The sequence below is a fragment of the Chenopodium quinoa genome, unplaced genomic scaffold, assembly GCF_001683475.1.
Source record: "Chenopodium quinoa cultivar QQ74 unplaced genomic scaffold, ASM168347v1, whole genome shotgun sequence".
NCBI classification, from domain to species: Eukaryota; Viridiplantae; Streptophyta; class Magnoliopsida; order Caryophyllales; family Amaranthaceae; genus Chenopodium; species Chenopodium quinoa.
The window spans coordinates 4,430,587-4,453,485 of NW_018743955.1; positions in this window are offsets into that span (position 1 = coordinate 4,430,587).

The following is a 22,899-nucleotide window of genomic DNA, read 5'->3' on the forward strand; positions in this document are numbered from 1 at the left end:
CATAATAATAATCATAAAAATAATGATAATCATATTAAAAATAAAGCTTAATAATAATATCAAGATCCTAGGCATGATGCTAACAAGATTAATAACAAACCCTAGCATGTCAATAAACATTAAAGACCAATTAGCCCTATTATGAAACTAACATGATATTAAAAAGAAATAGGAAGCATCACAAACATACATTATATTATAAATCTTAATTAATACTCTAAACATGATACTAGAAAGAAATAAAACATCCTAACATGATACTAGGAATTAAAATAATCAAAACATGATTTCTATAACAATTAATGAAATTACTTACTTTGATGCCTTGTATCTCATTCTAATAACAAAATACACACGTTAGTAACTTCAAGGAAAAATATTAAATAAAACAATTAAATTAAATAATTGAAATACAGACTTGAGACCAAACCCTTAGAAATTATCAACCTTTCACGTCTAGGGCGAGGATAACTTCGAACTTGGCTAGGTGTGTCTATATATTATGTATGAGGAATTTTGAGAGAGGGTAGATTTAGAAAGAGGGAGAAAGCTTCTAGCTTAAGAGAGGAGAGAAAAATAGATATGATGGTTGATGATTAAAAACGAGGAGATACGACCCCTATTTATAGAAAAAATAGTCCGAAAATCAAAAGAAAAGATTTCTGAATAAAAGACCTCATGTCGCCAACAACAGGAGTTAGCACCAGACGACAGGAGCAACGCTAGGCAATAGGTAATAGCGCCAGGCAACAGACCTGACGTTTGGCGCTGGGACAACTTTTTTATGGATTTTGTTTTTATCATATCTTTTGATCCAGAAGTCTAAATAAGTCATATAATATGTCATTTGAAAGATATTGAAGTCTAATTTCCAATCCAATTGAAATCAGATTAAAATATGTTATTTTAGATGAACTACTACAAGAGGGGGGGTGAATGGTAGTAGGTTCCAATCGTGGAACTTATGCGGAAATTAAAAACAAAACGTAAAGGAACATAAAGCACATAGGAAGTTTTACGAGGAAACCATCCAGTGCCCAACTGGAAGTAAAACCTCGGCCCTATTGGGACTTATAAATAAATTCCACTATAATAGGCAGCTCTCATAGTACAACCTATTACACAGACCTTTGCTTTGCAAGTTCCACCACGGACACTTGACTCTATGATAGGACACCTCCTACCAGACCTAAGACACCTCTCACGACCCTTTTCTCCCTTTACCCAGGACACTTCCTAGGTGACCCAAGACACCTCTCAGATTCATTTCACTAACGGTGCACTCACATCTACCACTCGAATTTTACGAGATTTCAAACTCATATATAAGCGTGAATTTAAGAGAATTCACAATCTCACCCCAGAATAGAAAACACTCAAAACCCTTTTTCCCATTACAAGATCTCGTTGAATATCCCTAGATACATATCTATGAATAAAGAGATAAAACTAATATGTTGAACACTCAAGATCTGTCTGGAACTCACTGGACGTATTATAACCAAAAACCTGATAGGAACTTTGACCAGGAGGACTGACTTAGCTTCGTGGTGAAGGATAAAACCATTAAGCACGACCACTACACCTCGTCAGCCTCAAATTTGAATGAATACATATGAGCATATTTATATTACACCCAAATTATTCTTTTCGTAAAAGATAAGTTTTATTAAAAGATAGAAATAAAAGAGATTTTCCAAAAATAAGTTTTCTAAAAATATATCTTTTGTTAAGAATATATTCTATCAATAATAATAAGTTATATTTACCATAAAATCAGATTTTATCTAAATCTTATATTTTTCAAATATACTAATATATCTTTTAACAAAAGATATACTTACCATATCTTTTTACAAAAGATATACTTGCCATATCTTTTGATAAAAGATATACTTACCATATATTTTTTTACAAAAGATATATTTACCATATCTTTTAACAAAAGATATACTTGCCATAAAATTAGATTTTATTTAAAACTTATTTTACTGAAAATATTTTCCAAAAATAACTTATCTTTTTCCAAAAGGGATTTATTAGAAAATAAATATTTTTATTCTATAAAACCAAATCCCTAAAAGATATGCACGTATTAGATAAATATATATATCATTACAATCGACTTTTGACGGACGTGTATACTTAAGTTCCTATTAGGTTCCTAAACTCTGACAGTCTCTGAGTTCCTGACAACTCAGTTACTCTAATTTCATTGACTGTTTGGAGTTCACCTTGGTTCTATATAGACTTGTTCCAGACCGACTTTTATGTCCAACATACTTACATGAATCCTAGAGCAATATACTTCTATTTCTCTGTCTTCATGTTGCTTCTCTGAAACTCTTGTTCTTGAATCCTGTAGTCTTGATATATTCTGGATCTTAGGGTTTTCCCCAGCATTACACCGGATCAAGGCGTTACAACCCGTTTCGTGGAAGTTCCATTTCTGGAACTCTTCTTCTAACTTTACTTGTATCCTCATGGATCTTCCAAAGTTCCTCTGTTTCATTTCCTACTTCAGCCCTAAACGCTTACTGAACTTGCAAACATCACAACACTAGAAAATCCTTATTAAATGGAAGTTTGCTCAATTCTTAACATCATCATCAAAACCTCATAAGGGTCAATAAGTTGCCCCTTTTTAATGATGACCAACTGAGCAAACTTCTGAGGATAACAAAGTAACTCAGAAGGTTAGTTTTTTCATTTATAAAAACAGTAAAGAAAACTAAACTAAATTAAAAGACTTCTACACATACATGACCTATATATATATAGGATACTCACCTTATGAAGCTAACATATGCAAACACATGTTTACATAGTTACCTTCATGGTTCCTTAGCCATCATCATACTTATCAACCATAACACTTATCGTTGTTCTTATTCCTCTATTGCTTATCCTATATTGCTCAAGTTCTTTACATATATACCTGTCATTACTCAGGTTCCTTGTATCCTGTTCCAATCATAACTTGCTCTTTCTATGCACAACTTAACATACACGTTAGATAGATAATCATCATTAGTTTATAATCATTAAAACCTAATTGCTCAACAATTTCCCCCTTTTTGATGATGACAAACTAATGATGCTTATCACATATTAAAGGATAATCGTTGTACATTTATTCCCCCTTAGTTTTTCAAGGAAATAACATATAACAAAGTTAGGAACATACACAGGAACTTAACATAGTTAGGAACTTAGCAATACACATCATTATCAATATATAATTTCAACGATCATGATGTAAGAACTTTAGATTTAATTACTGCATACCATAAGCATCATACATATTCTTCCCCCTTTTGTCATTATCAAAGAGGGTATTGTTCCACAAGTTTGTTTTCCGTAAATTACACACACATAAAGTCATATGTCACACCTACCACCATATAATAAGTAAATATATAATGGTTAAACACTTGTTGTTCCTAAAAGCCTCAAGGTACTCACTTTTCAAGCTGGATACTATTTCCACACTAATTTCCAACTCACAATCCAAAGGCCCAACTACAAAACCTTTAATTGAACTTGACAAATAAAAAGTTAAAAATCAAGTAAAGATCAAAGCTAAAAAGTTAAAAATGGATTGCATGAATAGGCAAATGAAAGCGCAAGCTCAAAGGATATATAAAGAAGCATATGGAACAAAATAAGTAGAGGGAACATGAAGTGGAATTTGTTCTCTTCGTTTAGACCTTTTGAGATGATAAGGTTCACCACATTTGTTCTTCATTTCATACTCTTGAACCTCCTACTAAACACAACACATATTCATCTTGCTAATTGATAACCAAGTTCCCTTACTTCAACTACCAACTTCTTTGAGAAACATTCTGCTTACTGGAACTTAAACAGATTTCAGCTTCATAGTGAAGTTCCTTCAACGTTTAATGTTGCTCCTTAACTAGCTAGCTTACCAAGTATACGAATACACGACATCAACATAGTCAATATTCTTCATATTTAGATATCTAGGAAATTAAATATTGGATCACCCTTATTCTTCTTCTTCTTCTTTTTGTTTTTAACATAGGGTGTCATTACACAGATTTTGCATGCTTTCTTAAAATAACACATTTTAAATCAATGAAGATAATACTTACTCATACACTTGAGTTCCACAACCAGCTTTGAACCATTTTGATTTCTTGGTTCCTACCTTATTCCCCCTTAGTTCCTTACCATTCTTCTTCCTTTTCAAGTGCTTACTTCTTTTCTTTTTCTTCAACTTCCCCCTCAACATGTAATCACCATTCTTCACGTTTCATTGATCCATAAAAAGATGATGAACAAACTTAGAGAACATGGGAATTAAGAATAAGAAGTATGGCTATATGAAAAGATAAGGAAATAGGGTCGATAGAATTTCGAATATATGAAAATATGAAATAAGTATAGCGCAACACGGACACACAACTAAAATTTGTAGAATAATGTTGCATTCGAAGAAATATGGTGTGGATGCTTGAAAGTTGGCTAATAGATAGGTTAGTTCCCTCTGAAATTTAAACGGGTGAGATTCAAACATTATGGGAACTTACCTGTCTTGTTCCATCAAAGTTTCTTCCATTGTTCCTTTGGCAACTAAGGAACTTCGTGTTTGACAACACCCAAAGTTTTATTAAGAGACCTCTAATACTCTTAGGCAAGTGAGTATGTCTTTTACAACACAAGAACTAAGTGTGACACATAAACAATAAGCGTACATTCCTTACTTCAAGTTTAACATGCATAGGAACCCAATCTTGACATAACTTAAGGGAAAAATACTTTATACTCATGTTATGTTTCATCAAGTCTTGTTCCATTAAGCAATATACAAGAATATGATAAGTTAAGACAGAACCATAAGTTAATCAATTCATAAATTCACATATTGCATTCATACCAAAAATATATCAATTCAATTCATCTAATGCAACAGGAACTTATATCTTATGTAATCTATAACCAGTAAAAGTATAACTTTTTAAAATATTGGTTGACATGATGGCTTACCTTGGAGTTCTTGAAGTGGTTGTTTTGTTCCTTGATGATCTCAAATCTAAAATGAACTTTCACTTCTAACTCAAGTTCCATTGGCAATGGTTAATGCTTACAAATATATTTTCTCATCATAGAATCATCAAAAACCAATGCACAATGGCTCGTTAGTTGTACCAAAAATATAATCAATGTAAATAAGTACAGCTAAAACCTTAGTCCATCTTGAAAACAAAAATTGACAATTTTAAAGCTTAATTTTCAAGAAGGAACTTAGATAGCAATCTATCCTAGAGTATGTTCCACATAGACATCTATAACAGAAAGTTATACAAAAGACATCCATGACATCCATGTGGTACAACTCTAAACCCATATAAACAGCAAGATAAAATAATATTCAATTACCTCAAGTCTAGCTATACGAGCAACAAGTTCCTGAAAAATAATACATACCTTTGTATTAGTTGTTTCCTATAAGAACCAACATAGCCTTGTTCCAATCACGTGCCTTACTCAATAAGCTTTTTCCAGAACACCCTTTTTAATCTCCGACCCCTTTTAGGTGTTCTAGAATAGGTTCAGCATGTAACAAACACCTTTTTCCTTTTAAGCTCATTGAGTTCTTGTTACAAATCTAACCTTCAAGCTCCATCCTCAAATGCTTCAATGTCTTGAGGCTCGACCTTAGTTACATATGCATATAAGACACTGTAGCTCCATAGTTTGTTGAGATTTTTCTGGTCGGAACAAATATTATCTCAACTCTAGAACTTCGTCGGAACTTGCTTTCTTGTATTGAGTTTATTGAACTTTGCTGCATGAGCTGGAACTTAACATCTAAAAGTTCCTCAACATGTGTAGCTAGACCTTGCTGTTATCCTTAGTGACATATTTCTTTACTAGGAACTCAAGTAGTTCTACAAGAACATGTGAGTTCATCTTTTATAACCTGCTTGATGGGAACAAACCTGTTAGTCTCAAAATATGTTCACTTATTGCACATTAAACATGATAGTGTAAACTCTTTATGTTTTACTGTTCTAGGCATTTATGGATAAATCGGCTTGGCACTTGTATCATTAAACATCCCTAAGTGGAACATAGGGTACGGTGTCTTGTTAACCAAAGTTTTATTGCTTCAGTGTTGATGATGTAGTAAGTGACATTGAAAACTATTCCAAAGAACCTGCAAGGACCATTAGTATATAACTTTGTTCTCTTCATGTCTTTCATGATTCAAAGTTGGAAACTTGTTGTCAATCCTGTGTTTCTACTACAAACATCAAACATGACTGGAACTAGGTTCCATTGTTAGATCTATAACTTCATAAATAATGAACACTTAGCCACATACCCTGTGATAGAAAAGACTTTCAACAAACAATTCATCATCTCTTCTATTAAGAAAAGTAACCAAGTGTCCATTTGCGTTCATTACTTATAAACAAGACATCTCTTTCAATTAGTCTCTAAATATCACATGATAAACAGATCCATATCACTAAGATCAGTGGATTAGTGTTGCTTACCATCTACCCGATGTTGAAAGAGAATATAACATGTTTTAATTCTCATGCTTCTCAATCTTCACCTGTTTGGAACTTACGTATACATATACCTATTATCGAGTTCCTACTAGGTTTATCAAGCATAAAAAGATTAACATGTTTACAGTTTGAAGCATAGAATTATTTCATAAAACATCTAGAGTTACAAGCATTTAAACACCAAAAAGTGCATCAAAACTCGACAAGAAAAATGTTCACAATGGTATAGGAACTTGACTTACTAATTACCTGTTATGCAACAATTTTACCTTCTCCGTTAGTCTTATAAGTCAAGGTTCTTCCATTATAGGTTTATAGCAGAAAATATCTTGATTTAACAATCATCATCCCTTTGGAACCTCGCTGTCGAGATACTACGAGTTCCTTCCTACTATGCACCTTCAACTATTCATGTTCCTATTGATATCAGGTTGGAACATGCCCTTCTAGTCCTTTTGACCATTGTATCTTGGGTAGAGGAACGTGTTGGTTTAATCTCAAATTCTTCAACACCTTGTCAAAGTTCCTCAAATATTCATTCTGAAGATATAACCTGAAAAATCAAAACCCAAGAGAATTCTTTTGTGCTTTCAAAAGGTTAGTAGGTTAGTCAAGAGAGATAGATAAAATCTAAAGCATAAAAGTATTGAAACATAAAGTTCCAGTAAGAATACTCCCTTTTGGATGTCGTTCCATAAATGAAATTATGGATCTCCAACACGTAGTCAAAGATAGTTATCTTAAATCATCATCCTTCATAAGAGTCTGCTACAGGAATTTATGCTTGGTTCCAAAGAACTTTGAACAATAGAAACTTGACTGGAACTTGCATAAGAAGCTGAACAGGAACTTGTACACTAACTCTTATAGCACCTTGATATAGAAGCGTTGTTATTCCTGTATCCTAAATCTATTTTATCAATTCAAGTTCATCAAGTTCCAACTGGTTAAGCACCAAGTTCCTAACGGAACAAACTTTTATGCACCAATTTATCTCAATGGACAAACCTACAAAACAATCATTAACAACCAGCACAAAACTAGAAGAGAAGTTAGTTTGTCATGATATATGCTATAAGCTTTAAAACAACTTCTCTTTTACATCCATTCACAAATACCAGCTTGGAAATATGTAATTGAATTTCAACAGGAATCTGTGAAGGATTAAGATATATACCAAAAGAAAATGACCAATATTTACATAGAGAAGTATAGCGACTTACACACTTTTCCATATTGTCGCTTCACCTACTACTAACCTCTTCTTAAGGCTCTCTAGTGAGAGGAACTTGCACATTTCTTATATAAAAACAACCAAAGTATCATCATTATTAATAGGTTGTCTCCACTTACATAGCCTGCAAAATCATTCACCTTTTGGCTTTGGTTACCCAATATATATTGGGTACCTTCTTGTTAGTAATAGTCGTCAATAATCCATAATTAAAACAACTACGATTAAGCCAACTATCTTTACTAACAATAGACATCATGTGTCTACATAATAAATATTCAGAATAATAAAAACACATGATAAGGTCATTCTTTGGCAAATATTCAAAATATTCGTTAATTACCTTGCCTAAAGAATTAAGTTTCCATTCAAAGGTAGTCCAGGTTCCAAAAGACCAAATATGCATAATTCTACATAATACGTTCCTTGAACTATTTCCAGTAAACCTATTCTTTAAAAATAAATCAATTTGTAAATCTGAAAAATACTTTTCACTCTATAAATTAGATTTGAGGTTACACAAAATTGATTTGCAAACTTTCAAAACAAAATCCAAAATTTAACTAGAAATACTACAAGGAACTTGTACACATAATGTCATGCATATAATCAAGACTTCAAAGACGAGACACTTACCTCAAAGATGTTCATCTTCGAATCACATCTGCTTCACAAGCAGACTTTGGTCTTCACGTGGTATTGGGAACGTTCTAGGGTTGAGTTCCATTCGCTGCATTCCTTGTAGATATCGATCCTAGCCTGGAACTTGCTCCTCGGGTTTGCACGGTTTATCAAGAGCACCGGCTCTGATACCAATTGTTACTTTAGATGAACTACTACAAGAGGGGGGTAAATGGTAGTAGATCGTGGAACTTATGCCGAAATTAAAAACAAAATGTAAAGGAACTTAAAGGACACAACAAGTTTTACGAGGAAACCATCCAGTGCCCAACTGGAAGTAAAACCTCGGCCCTATTGGGACTTATAAACAAATTCCACTATAATAGGCAACTCTCATAGTACAACCTATTACACAGACCTTTGCTTTGCAAGTTCCACCATGGACACTTGACTCTATGATAGGACACCTCCTACCAGACCTAAGACACCTCTCACGACCCTTTTCTCCCTTTACCCAGGACACTTCCTAGGTGACCCAAGACACCTCTCAGGTTCCTTTCACTAACGGTGCACTCACATCTACCACTCGAATTTTACGAGATTTCAAACTCATACACAAGCGTGAATTTAAGAGAATACACAATCTCACCCCAAAATACAAAACACTCAAAACCCTTTTTCCCATTACAAGATCTCATTGAATATCCCTAAATACATATCTATGAATAAAGAGATAAAACTAATATGTTGAACACTCAAGATCTGTCAGGAACTCACTGGACGTACTGTAACCAAAAATCTGATAGGAACTTTGACCAGGAGGACTGACTTAGCTTCGTGGTGAAGGATAAAACCATTAAGCACGACCACTACACTTCGTTAGCCTCAACTTTGAATGAATACATATGAGCATATTTATAGTACACCCAAATTATTCATTTCGTAAAAGATAATTTTTATTAAAAGATAGAAATAAAAGAGATTTTCCAAAAATAAGTTTTCCAAAAATATATCTTTTGTTAAGAATATATTCTATCAATAATAATAAGATATATTTACTATAAAATCAGATTTTATCTAAATCTTATATTTTTCAAATATACTAATATATCTTTTAACATAAGATATACTTACCATATCTTTTTACAAAAGATATACTTGCCATATCTTTTGATAAAAGATATACTTACCATATCTTTTTTTTACAAAAGATATATTTACCATATCTTTTAACAAAAGATATACTTACCATAAAATTAGATTTTATTTAAAACTTAATTTACTGAAAATATTTTCCAAAAATAACTTATCTTTTTCCAAAAGGGATTTATTAGAAAATAAATATTTTTATTCTATAAAACCAAATCCCTAAAAGATATGCACGTATTAGATAAATATATATATATCATTAAAACCGACTTTTGACGACGTGCATACTTAAGTTCCTATTAGGTTCCTGAACTCTGACAGTCTCTGAGTTCCTGACAACTCAGTTACTCTAATTTCATTGACTGTTTGGAGTTCACCTTGGTTCTATATAGACTTGTTCCAGACCGACTTTTATGTCCAACATACTTACATGAATCCTAGAGCAATATACTTCTATTTCTCTGTCTTCATGTTGCTTCTCTGAAACTCTTGTTCTGGAATCCTGTAGTCTTGATATATTCTGGATCTTAGGGTTTGCCCCAGCATTACACCGGAACCAGGTTGTTACAACCCGTTTTGAAGTTCCTGTTAAGAAACTTCTGGAAGTTCCAGTTCTGGAACTCTTCTTCTAACTTTACTTGTATCCTCATGGATCTTCCAAAGTTCCTCTGTTTCAGTTCCTACTTCAGCCCTAAACGCTTACTGAACCTGCAAACATCACAACACTAGAAAATCCTTATTAAATGGAAGTTTTCTCAATTCTTAACATCATCATCAAAACCTCATAAGAGTCAATAAGTTGCCCCTTTTTAATGATGACAAACTGAGCAAACTTCTTAGGATAACAAAGTAACTCAAAAGGTTAGTTTTTTCATTTATAAAAACAGTAAAGAAAAGGAAAATTTCACATTTGCTACCAGCAAAAGGACCCTAATTCATATTTTCTACCCCTTTAATTTTTTATTTTATATTACTACCACCCAAACACACTAACTGTTATAATCACTACCACTTGACTTACACCGTTAGTATTTCCGTTACCACCACCCAACCACCGTCCAGTCACCACTCCTTCCTACCCGCCAGCTGCCAATCCGCCGCAACCACCACTCACCGTCCAGCCCAGCCACCAAGCCACTCCCATAGTTGCCTGAGCCCAATCCCCTGCCGCCCGCGACTCCGACCTCCTTGATTATAACAAAAGAAAAACCCGATCAGCCCCTCTCTCCCCTCGAAACCCACCTCAATCTTAGCCCCTCTCCCCTCGAAAAAAAGAAAAAACAAAAGAAAAACCTAAACTACCCAGCCACCACCCCCTTCCCCCCCAACTCACCGCACCCCTCCCCGAAACCACCACCCGCGTCGCACCACCAGCCCCAACCCACCTGAACCCTCCCCCTCCCTTTCCCGCAACCGCGTCGCCCCCAAAAACCCAAAACCCAAAACACTCGTCCCAAAAAAAGGCCAAGAATCTGGCCTTAAAAGGCCGAAATTGGCCGGTTAAGGCCACTGAGCCCCAAAACCGGCTGATTTCGGCCATTTGTGGCCAGATTCGTGGCCGTGGTGGGATCTAGGGTTTTAGTTATGGTGAATTTTGGGGGCGATGTGGTTGCCGGAAAGGGAGGGGGAGGGTTCAGGTGGGTTGGGGCTGGTGGTGCGACGCGGGCGGTGGTTTCGGGAGGGGTGCGGTGAGTTGGGGGGAAGGGGGTGGTGGCGCGGGGGTGGTGGCTGGGTTGTTTAGGTTTTTCTTTAATTTTTTTTTAATTTTTTTATTTATTTTTTTAATTTTTTTGGCCAATAATAACACGACACGTGTCGTTATGGACCCACTTAACGGAAAATCTAACGGATTCCGTTAAGTGGTAGTGATTATGAAAGTTAGTGTGTTTCGGTGGTAGTAATATAAAACAAAAAATTAAAGGGGTAGCAAATGTGAAGTAGGGTCCTTTTGCTGGTAGCAAATGTGAAATTTTCCTAAAGAAAACTAAACTAAATTAAAAGACTCCTACACATACATGACCTATATATATATATAGGATACTTACCTTATGAAGCTAACATATGCAAACACATGTTTACATAGTTACCTTCATGGTTCCTTAGCCATCATCATGCTTATCAACCATAACACTTATCGTTGTTCTTGTTTCTCTATTGCTTATCCTATATATATTGCTCAAGTTCCTTACATATATACCTGTCATTACTCAGGTTCCTTGTATCCTGTTCCAAGCATAACTTGCTCTTTCTATGCACAACTTAACATACACGTTAGATAGATAATCATCATTAGTTTATAATCATCAAAACCTAATTGCTCAACAAAATATTTTGTAGATAAAAAGATATGGCCAAAATAGTGGAAGGGTGTTAGTTTTGGATAGAGGTTCGTATTCCTTTCATATCTTTTTCGTTATAGCTCGAAATTAATTATGATAACATATCATTGGAAATATAATTTCAATATCTATCCAACTATATAAGTGTAGGGAATATTTCAAGCATTACCTCAAACTTGAATCCCACTGTGATCATACACTAAAGCATGGTGGCGCCCAAAGGGAAGGAAGCTGGAGCAAAAGAGTCGCCAACAAGTTTTAGGAACTTCTAAACCGTTCACAGGGTGAAGGTTACACCCCTTAACGATCCAGGAGATCATCAACTCCAATAGGTCTGGAACCATGACTGGAAGTTCGGGGATGAAGGTACAAGTCCAACCTAAAAGAGATTGAACCTGCCCTAATAATAGGTCTCTACTTTATTCTTCTCGTATTCATGTGCGCTTTTTGACTAACATGCAATCATTAGGTTTACCCTAAACCTGTTTAATCTATGTTGATTGAATATTAATGCATAAATAAATCTATTATTGGCAATCACTTGAATTATAATCAAATTAACCCTAAACAAGATTATTAACTATTTTATTAAGCGTGATTACAAGTACAAATTCCCTTTAAACATGCATAAAAGGTGTGATAAAGCAATAACAATAAATATAATCAAGCAAAATGATAATAATAAAAACAATAATCATCATAATAATTATCATAATCATGTTAAAGCATAATAATAGCAAGATCCTAGGCATGATATTAACAAGATTAATAACAAACCCTAGCATGTCACTAAGCAATAAAAATCAAATTTTTAACCCTAACATGATACTAACATGAATATTAGGAAAGAGAATAGGAAGCATCATAAAAATCATAATTGATATAAGTAAATCACCCTAAATATCATATTAAGGAAAGCATCCTAACATGATACTAGGAATCAAAATAACAACCTAAACATGAATTCTATATCATAATATCAATTAAACAATTAAAGCACTTACTTGGATGCCTCGTACCTCTTTCTAATAACAAAATACACACGTTAGTAACTTCAAGGAAAATTATAAAAATCAAAGAATTAAATCAAGATTAAGAAAGTTTAGACTAGATTTGGGACCAAACCCTCAGAAATCAAACCTTTCATGTCTAGGGCAAAAGCAACTTCGAATTGGGCTAGGTGTGTCTAGATCTTGTGAATACGGAATTTTGTTTGTAAAATTTTGGTTTAGAAAGAGAGAGAGAGTATCAAGAATTTCTTGATGAGAGTTGGTGATTAAAAACGAAGGTTTTAGGAGGCTATTTATAACGAAAATCCGCCGGAATATGATAAAAAAAAAAAATCAGAGTTTCAAAAAGAATAAAACACGACGCTGTTGCCACACAAGCCTCTGTCGCCGAGCGACAGACGTGTCGCCGCAGCGACAGCCTATGGTGTGGCGCTGCAAGGAGTTTTTCCACGCGTTTTCATATTTTGATAAAATTTAAGCGTAAGAGGGGTAAAACTGTAATTTCCTTTAAAACACTTCTTTTATTCTAAATAAAACTCTTAAAACTCAATTATCAATGCTAATCATATTAGAATTCAAAAGAACCTTATAGAAGGTTCTAGAAGACTATAATCAATCCTAATTGCATTAGGAATGATAAATCATAATAAGCCCTCCTCTAGATCATTGGGCCGCATATAAAGATCAAACCGGACCCAGTTTAGTAATTTGGCCATAACTTCCTCATTATTCATCGGAATTGGGCTTATAATATATCGTTGGAAAGCTCTTTTTGAGCCCAATCCAACTACACCATTATTGGACCCTTGCCATGGACCAAATTAATCTGTATTGACTATTTTCATAAAATAGGTTTTCAAAAACAGAGAGAAAGAAGAGAATTGAAACTAACCACAACACCAGACTTTCCACACTTTCACTTCATTCGATTATGATTCGACGTGAAAAGCATTCATCAATGGGCTTGGTTTTGGGGAGACACAAATGGGTATCTACAATAAGATTTGGATAAAAAATATGAGGCACAAAATAATATCTGACTATCTTTGAACATGTTTAAATTCGAATAAAATTAGGACTCTCAAAAAAGGAAAGTTTTATTCAATTTCAAACTCTTTGATTTTATTTTTTCAAAAAGGATAATTAAGATCTCTTAGAAACTCATAGAAGCTTCTAATAAATCCTAATTAGTTTAGGAATGAGATTAAACCTTTAGACCCTCCACATGATCATTGGGTCGTAGATAAAATCCGATTTGAGCCCAGTTTAGTATTTTGGCCATAACTTCCTCATTATTCATCGAAATTAGGCTTATAATATATCGTTGAAAAGGTCTTTTCAAGCCCCATCCAACTACACCATTATTAAACCCTTATCATGGACCAAAACAAATTAGACCGGATATTTTTCATAAAAATAGTAAGAAAAGAAATATTTTCAAAAACAAAAAGAGATATATTTTAATAAACAACATCCGCGTCACTAGACTTTTCACACTTTCACTTCGTTCGATAATCGAATGACATGAAAGGTATTCATAACTGGGTTTGGTTTTTGGGAGACACATTTGGGTGTCTATAGAAGCCCCCACTTTGACTGTGTTTGGAGAAACGCACGTTCCAAAAACAAAAGTCAAAGTAGCGATAGGGACGGAGAATGATTCAGAACGTTCTGCGATCCTAAAATCATTCTAGTAAAGCTGATACCTACAAACTAGCGTTATTTAAACAAATAAGAGAGTTAAGAAACGTGTATCTTACACCGTCGAGCACACGCCTCTGGAGTAATCGATTTTTGTTTGACGATCTTCCTCAAGTTAGGGGATATCGCCTGAAGACTTCTCCGCTTGTAGCTGCCTTCAATTTCTACTGTTTTATGACCATATTCCACATCCTAGGGATTATGATCGAAGATAACTCCGCATGTAGCCATCTTCAGCTTTGTTGTGACAAATTTCCACATCCTAGGGAACACCGTCTATCAATGCTGCTACATCTCGAGGTTTTTTCTTGAATCATGGTGACAACCATCCCAATCATAGCGAATGTCGTCGAAGGCCGCCTCATCACGAACCGCTCTTCTCAAATCTGTGTGACAACCACCACAATCTTAGCGAACGCTATCGAAGACCGCCCATCTCGTTCCATCTTCTCAAATATGGGTGAAAACCTTCTCAATCTTAGCGAATGTCGTAGAAGACCGCCCATCTTATGCTATCTTCTCAAATTTAGGTGACAACCTCAACAATCTTAGCGAACATCATCGAATTGAAGAACGCCCATCTCTTGCCATCTTCTCAAATCTATATGATAATTTCCACCATCTTAGCGAAATTTATCATCTCGAATCGTTCTTTTCTCAAATTAAATAATAACCTCCCCAACCATAGTGAAAGCTATCAAAGGTCGTTTCATCTCGAACCATCCTTCTCAAATCCAAGCAAGAGACTCTTTTAATCTTAAAGCCTCCTATTGAAAGCTTCTTCATCTTGAATTTTCAAATCTTCTTGTCTTTACTTTTAGGAGTAATCAACCTTTTTAGCTTTGGGAAGAACCTTATCTTAAGATTCTTTGATCTTCAAGTCAATCTCTGTAGAAATCTCCATCCTAGGAATCTTTTGTGATTACAGTCAATCACTAATCAAATTAGTTTTCGCTAAATCAATATGCAATCAATAATTTGATCGTCATCAGGCCGATCATCAATCAAGACCGTAATCGGGCCGACTATTAATCAAAGGTGTCAAAAGTTGTTCATTCAATATGATCGTCATCAGAATGATCACTTACTGCGATTGTAATCAAGCTGACTACTAATCATGTCAATTTTCTTGTAGGGGCTAACTAGCGTACCAAGGAACCCGAAACAAGTGCATGAGATCCGCATAATCACTTATGGGGACCGCACATCTTGTCGTTGTACCAGCGCGCGTCAGTGCATACTGTCACTAGTATTTTGCTTTGTCGCCAGGCGACAGGCATTAGCGCCTGGCGACAAACTTGTCGTTTGGCGCTGGAGTCACTGCTGCTACTGTTCGTTGCTCAGTTTCACTCTGAACCTTCAACTTGGTCGTTTCCTTTCAACCAAATCCGCTCAAGACTTTTGCAAATTAAAGCTCTTCATCTTTAATTTACCGTAAGTTTTACTCAAACTCCTCTTATCTTAGAAGAATTTCATGCGCTTATGTACGCAGTTTTTCAAAAAATCCGGGAACATTCTTGCTCTCTTTCTCTTTGGAAGTGATAGCTTCCTATGCCTTGAAACTCTGTCGAAAACCCTATCCTTCAAGATTTTAACGAGTCCAAGTTAATTTCTGTAGAGATCTTTCATTTTGGGAAATTCGCCATAATGACCAATTACTATTCCAAACGAGGTGTTGGATCAAAATCCGGATTCTTTTGTACCTGCATTTATATTTTGGACTATAGGACTTTGCCCATATTTTTTTTAGGGTCGACCTAAGGCTTAGTGTTGCTTGACTCATTGCATAATACTCAATGTGTTTTTAACACATATGACTTGTCATGACTCGACTCAAAGAGTTTTGGCATACATGGCTTGACATGAATCAAGGTATAAACTTGACTTAATGATGACTCACTTCGTGTGACTCATGTTTGTGCAAATTATTGACTCATGAGACTCGATGTGTACATGACTTATGTGTGCATTCGACTCAAAAACACAGAAAAACAAAAATTTCCTTCATTTTTGTGGAGGGTACCGACTTTCTCCCAAAAAAAGAAAGATGCAAAAAGACAGGAGTAAAGCGTTACGATGCATGTGGAATGAGCTTAAACAAATGTATGGATAAATGTCGTATCTTAGGGCGCGAATATTGTAACATCCTCGGCTATCTCCATTGTTAATTTTGGATGAGAGTATTTAGGTAACTTAGGCACGAAGCCTAAGAACTTCATACTTCGTGATGCAATGATGACAAGGCATGCTTCCACGTTATGTTAAGATTTCGTGGCAAAAAGGTTCCTAAGGGAAGTATCATTTGGGCATGTATCAGTGACGTATGTGAAACTGATACTAAAGTTAGGCAGCAAAAGCTAACGATATGGAAAAATATTATTTCAAGAAGAGTTAAATGATGGTGACTCTTCGTCTAGGTAAGCTAATGATGTGGGGATCAAGCCCCCAAGTCTAGCTCTAAATGGATAGGGATGAGCATTGAAAATTCCTTGATACGATCATGGTGTAAATGTGTGAATATGAATATGAATGCATTTTTATTAAAGTTGCACCTTAATGTGATGTTGCCTACGTATCCGTTAGGAATCAAGCAGAACGTAGCTCTAGCCGAACCTCGCACAAGTGTATGTATACCTCAAAGAGGTCTTTTAAGGGTTGTAACGTGGTTAGGCTATAGGTTGAAGAAAGAAGGGGATAACAGATCAATACCCTAGATAAGCCCCCAAGGTGTGCAACCTTGTTTTTGAAATCTTTATATTTTTATGCTTGAGGTTTCCTCACCTTTTAACTCTCATTCTTTTGTTTATGTTTTGTTCTCTCTTTTTTTTCGCTTTTGCATTTTTGATAAGCATGGGCAATCTCGATCATGCGGTCTATCACTCACTTGGAATTCATGTTTTTCAGGCACGGTACCAAGCACTCGATAAGGGACCCAATTTGAGACGTGTTCATATCAAAGAAATGTTCATGTCAATGACATTGGAACACTTGCCCTTTTGTACACTTTTATTATTTCTATTTTTTTGCTATTTTTAATCACTTAAGAATTTGTTCTTTAAAAATTGCATAGATTGCACACCATCCCATCCCAAGGTTAGGTAGATGTGGGTTGAAAAAAGAAAGGTTTGTCGTTAGACAAGGCTCAAAGTTGTTTATCAAGAAAGGATTGCATATTTGAAGGGTGAAAGGTGATATGATATGGCTAAAAGGGTTGCCTCTAATCATGAGTATACCTTGTGCTTAGTTCATCATAGATTTTTTTTTATGTCATGCAATGCGATAATCATATGCAAGAAAAGAAATGCTCATTTTATTAAAAGGTAAAAAGAAAATCCCTACAAAATAAGATATAAGGAAAATAAAAGGTGCATATTCTAGACTTATTGGGGGAAAGGATGAATAAAAGAAATAGAAAAAAGAGGTCACGAAATCTTTTCATTGAAGCTCGCCTCTTGTCTTATGCCTTATCATCACTCTCTTTTCTTGCCAACTAGAGGTATGAGAAGCTTGTTATTATCGATCAAATAATGGATGGAATCTTTTAACTTTCAACAGCACTCATTAGTGTGACCTCTACCTTGATGATACTTGTAATGTGCATTTGGGTTCCAAATAAGCAATCTCTTCTCAGGTGCGGGATCTTAAATAGGTCTAATGGGAGTAATGAGTCCCTTGGCATGGAGTCGATCGAAGGAAATATTGTAGCTCATCCCAATATGAGTGAAATCTTTCCTTAGTTTCTTTTTAGACCCTTAAGTATCCATGGCTAAGACTTCATTGAGATCAAAGGTACTAACATTGTTACTAGAGTGGGCGTTTTTGGAAGAAGAAGGATTATCGTTCTTCTTTCCTTTCTAGCCACTTTTGTTGCTATTGTTAGTAGCTTTTTGCTTTGCAAGGTCATCTTTGATTTCAATACCTATGTCATAGACGGCTTTGAACGTTCAAGTTGTGTTGATATTTCAAATGCTTCAAATACTTGTCGTGAAGGTACTTAATGAACATCCTTACAGACTCCTTTTCAGTAGGGACCTAGACCATATTAGCGAAAGTTTCCCTCCACTTGTTAAAGAAAGAAGTGAACCCTTCATTTTCCATTTGCTTTAGCATCTTAAGTTGTCTATGGTTTGTTTCAACTTGAATGTTGCCCTTATATCTATCAATGAAAGCGTTTATTATTCCATCCCAAGTAAAGGTCTTCTCTTTATCAAGAGAAAAGAACCAATGTTGACAAACGATTTCTAGAGATAGTGAGAACAAAGAGTGAAAATTATTCCTATCAATTCCCTTAATGTTCATTATAGTTTCAAAAGTCTTTAAGTGAAAATAAGGATTGTCTGTTGGCTTGAACTTAGGGATGTCATTGGCATTGGACTTCTATGGAAGAAGTTCCTTGTCCACTAATACCCCTTGTGAGCTAATGCCCTGGAACCTATAGTCATTGGATTGTTTGCTCAAACTTTCTTGCATGAGCTCCATTTGTTGTTGCTTCACAGGGTCATTGATTTGAAGGGTCATAGCCTTCACCAATTCAGTTACGTTAGCCACGTCCTTCCTAAGTTCATTGACTTCTTCTTGAGTTGCCATTATCTTCTTAGATTTTCTTTTCCGAATAATTGGTTTGTCAAAAAGCAGTACTTGAACAAAGGTGTTGTCCTTGATTAATCTCCCTTCTCTCCTTGACCAAGTGATGTAGAAAGGAAAAACAGGGATACTTATTGTTAATTGTTTGATTCAAGCTCTATTCAACATACAATAAATGGGAAAAGATCATGGAAGAAAGAGAAGAATGATAGGTATGGAGAAATCATGTAGAGAGTGAAAAGACGATTTGATGTAGATGGAGAGATATGAAAAAATTAGGAATAAAATGCACCCCCAACACAAATGAAGGAAAAATCGACTCATGCATGAACCAAAGACATGGTCATGATGAAATATACACAAAGTGTGTGCTAAGGCTAGTGTGTGTAGGTGACATGTTTGATTCGTGTCATGACCATGGGACTAGACTATGTGACTAGACTTAATTAAGGACTAAACTAAGACTTCACGTATGTGCACTAAACTGGACAAGGTGTAGTATTTTAGTCATAACTGTTGTTTTGTGACTCCAAATTGGACAAAACCAATTCCAAATGAAAGATAAAACTCGGGGCTACAGATTCATAGGTTTTACGACTTGTAAATCTTCCTAGAACTCTGGATATGACCAAAACAGGTTGATGCTTGTGCAGTATACGGGAATTAAAAAACCAGGTTGACTCAAAGGAACTATGACTCGGTTTTAGACATATTTATTAGCCAAATTAATTAACTAATTAATTAAGCAAAGTATTTTAGTCCTTGTTTAGTTTGTTTAAGCATATTCATAATTACAAGTCAAACCAAACGGTTAGTTTAATCACATGTAAGTATACACAAGCAAATAATGTACAAGTAGTCAAGTAGTCACAACATGATGCAATGAGTTTGCAACTTAATCATGGCTCTAGTTCTCTAAAGTTCATAATATGGGTTAGTCAAAAAGGGTCCATGGTTATGAGTCCGGATACACCACGCGGAAGCCTTACCTTTGGAAGGGTTAGCGCAAGTGGATGGGACCTCGCGAGTTAAACTCGCTTCCATGGTTTGGTGAATTCAACAAACTTGGATGTACCCTTCGTTTCCAAGAGCGTTCGATTGGGTAGATGGAGCCTGAATTCCCAGAGGGTTATGGCCATATGTAGAACACATATGGGTTTCAAAAAAAGAGGGAAAAACTCAATCAGGAAGTAAAACCGAGCAAACAATACTAGAAAGCTAGTCGAAACAAGAAGGTAAATTTCTGACTCGGTATTGGAAGAATTCGGCGCGAGAAAATAGTGTTTATCGCCAGACGATGTCGCTGTCGCCAGGCGATAGAGCCATCGCTCGGCGCTGACGCGGTTTTCTCAGCGCTAATTCCTACATGCCTCGACAGCTTTCTGTTCTTGAGTTTTTCAGTTTTTTTCGCAGCGTTATTTCGACTTTAGTTGTGAAAGAAAATTTTCTAATTCCTACGTGTAAAAATCCTATGTTTTTGACGCATTACAGATGGTCTTTCCAATGCGAACCTTTTTATGCTTATGCCAATAATGTTAATCAAAATTACGCACATGAAATACTTAGAACTTTTCGAGTCTCATCACTCATTCTAAAATGTTGCCAAAATAAATTTTAGGAAATAAAATAGAAATCCTACCCATCGGAGTCGCCAAAAAACTCTAGGGAATATTTCTAGCATCCCATACTTGAGCCCCAACGTGATCATACACTTAAGCATGGTGGCATCCAAAGTGAAGGAAGCTAGAGTAAAAGAGTCGCCAACAAGTTTTAGGAACTTGTAAACCGTTCACAGGGTGAAGGTTACACCGCTTAACGATCCAGGAGATCGTTAACTCCAATAGGTCTGGAACCATGACTGGAACTTCAGGGATGAAGGTACAAATCCAACCTAAAAGAGATTGAATTTTTCCCTAAAAATAGGCCTCTACTTTATTCTTCTCGTATTCATGTGCGCTTTCTGACTAACATAAAACCAATATATTAACTCTAACCCTGTTTGATCTATGTTGGTTGAATATTAATGCACAAACAAACCTATTATTGGCAATCACTTGAATAATAATCATATTAGCCTAAACAAGATTATTAATTATCTTATTAAGTGTGATTACAAGTACCGATTCCCTTTAAACATGCATATAAGGCGTGATCAAGCAATAACAATAATATATATCAAGCAACATAATAATAATCATAATAATAATGATAATTATATTAAAAATAAAGCATAATAATAGCAAGATCCTAGGCATGATACTAACAAGATTAATAACAAACCCTAGCATGTCACTAAACATTAAAGATCAATCAGCCTAACATGATATTAGATAGAAATAGGAAGCATCATAAACATACAAAGTATTAGAAATCTTAATTAATACTCTAAACATGATACTAGGAAGCAATAAAACATCCTAACATGATACTAGGAATTAATATAATCAAAACATGATTTCTGTAACAATTAAAGCAATTACTTACTTCGATGCCTCGTATCTCTTTTTAATAACAAAATACAAACGCTAGTAACTTCAAGGAAAAATATTAAATAAAACAATTAAATTAAATAATTGAAATAGAGATTTGGGACCAAACCCTCAGAAATTATCAACCTTTCATGTCTAGGGCGAATGCAACTTCGAACTTGGTTAGGTGTGTCTAGATCTAATGTATGAGAAATTTTGAGAGAGGGAAGATTTAGAAAGAGGGAGAAAGCTTCTAGCTTAAGAGAGGAGAGAAAGAGAGAGATGATTGTTGATGATTAAAAATGGAGAGATACGACCCCTATTTATAGAAAAAATAGTTCGAAAATCGAAAGAAAAGAGTTTGTAATAAAAGACCTCCTGTCGCAAAAGTCAGGATTTAGCGCCAGACGATGGGAGCAGAGCCAAGCGACAGGTAGTAGCGTCAGCCGACAGACCTATCGTTTGGCGCTAGGACAGTTTTTTTTGCGAATTTTGTTTTTATCGTATCTTTTGATCCAAAAGTCCAAAAAAGTCATATAATATGTCGTTGGAAAGCTATTGAAGTATAATTTCTAACCTAATTAGAATCAGATTATAATATTTTGTATATAAAAAGATATGGTCGAAATAGTGGAAGGGTGTTAGTTTTGGATAGAGTTTCGTATTCCTTTCATATCTTTTTCGTTATAGCTCGAAATTAATATTATAATATATCATTGGAAAGATAATTTCAAGATCTATCCAACCATATAAGATTTGGATAAAAAATATGAGGCACAAAATAATATATTACAGTCTTTGAACATCTTTAAATTCGAAGAGAATTAGGACTCTTAAAAAAGGAAAGTTTTATTCAATTTCAAACTCTTTGATTTTATCTTTTCAAAAAGGATAATTAAGATCTCTTAGAAACTCATATAAGATTCTAATAAATTCTAATTAGTTTAGGAATGGGATTAAACCTTTGGACCCTCCACATGATCATTGGGTCGTATATAAAATTCGGTTTGAGTTCAGTCTAGTATTTTTGCCATAACTTCCTCATTATACATCGGAATTGGGCTTATAATATATCGTTGAAAAGGTCTTTTCAACCTGATGAGTGACATTTCTTAGGGAGTAGTTTTAGAGTTATTTTCATGTTTATTTTCCCTTATTTTTCCTTTTATTCTCTTGTTTTCTCTTTAATAAAGTTTCTAGTTTATTTCTTAGTTTTAGTATGTTTTAATTTAATTTCTTAATTTA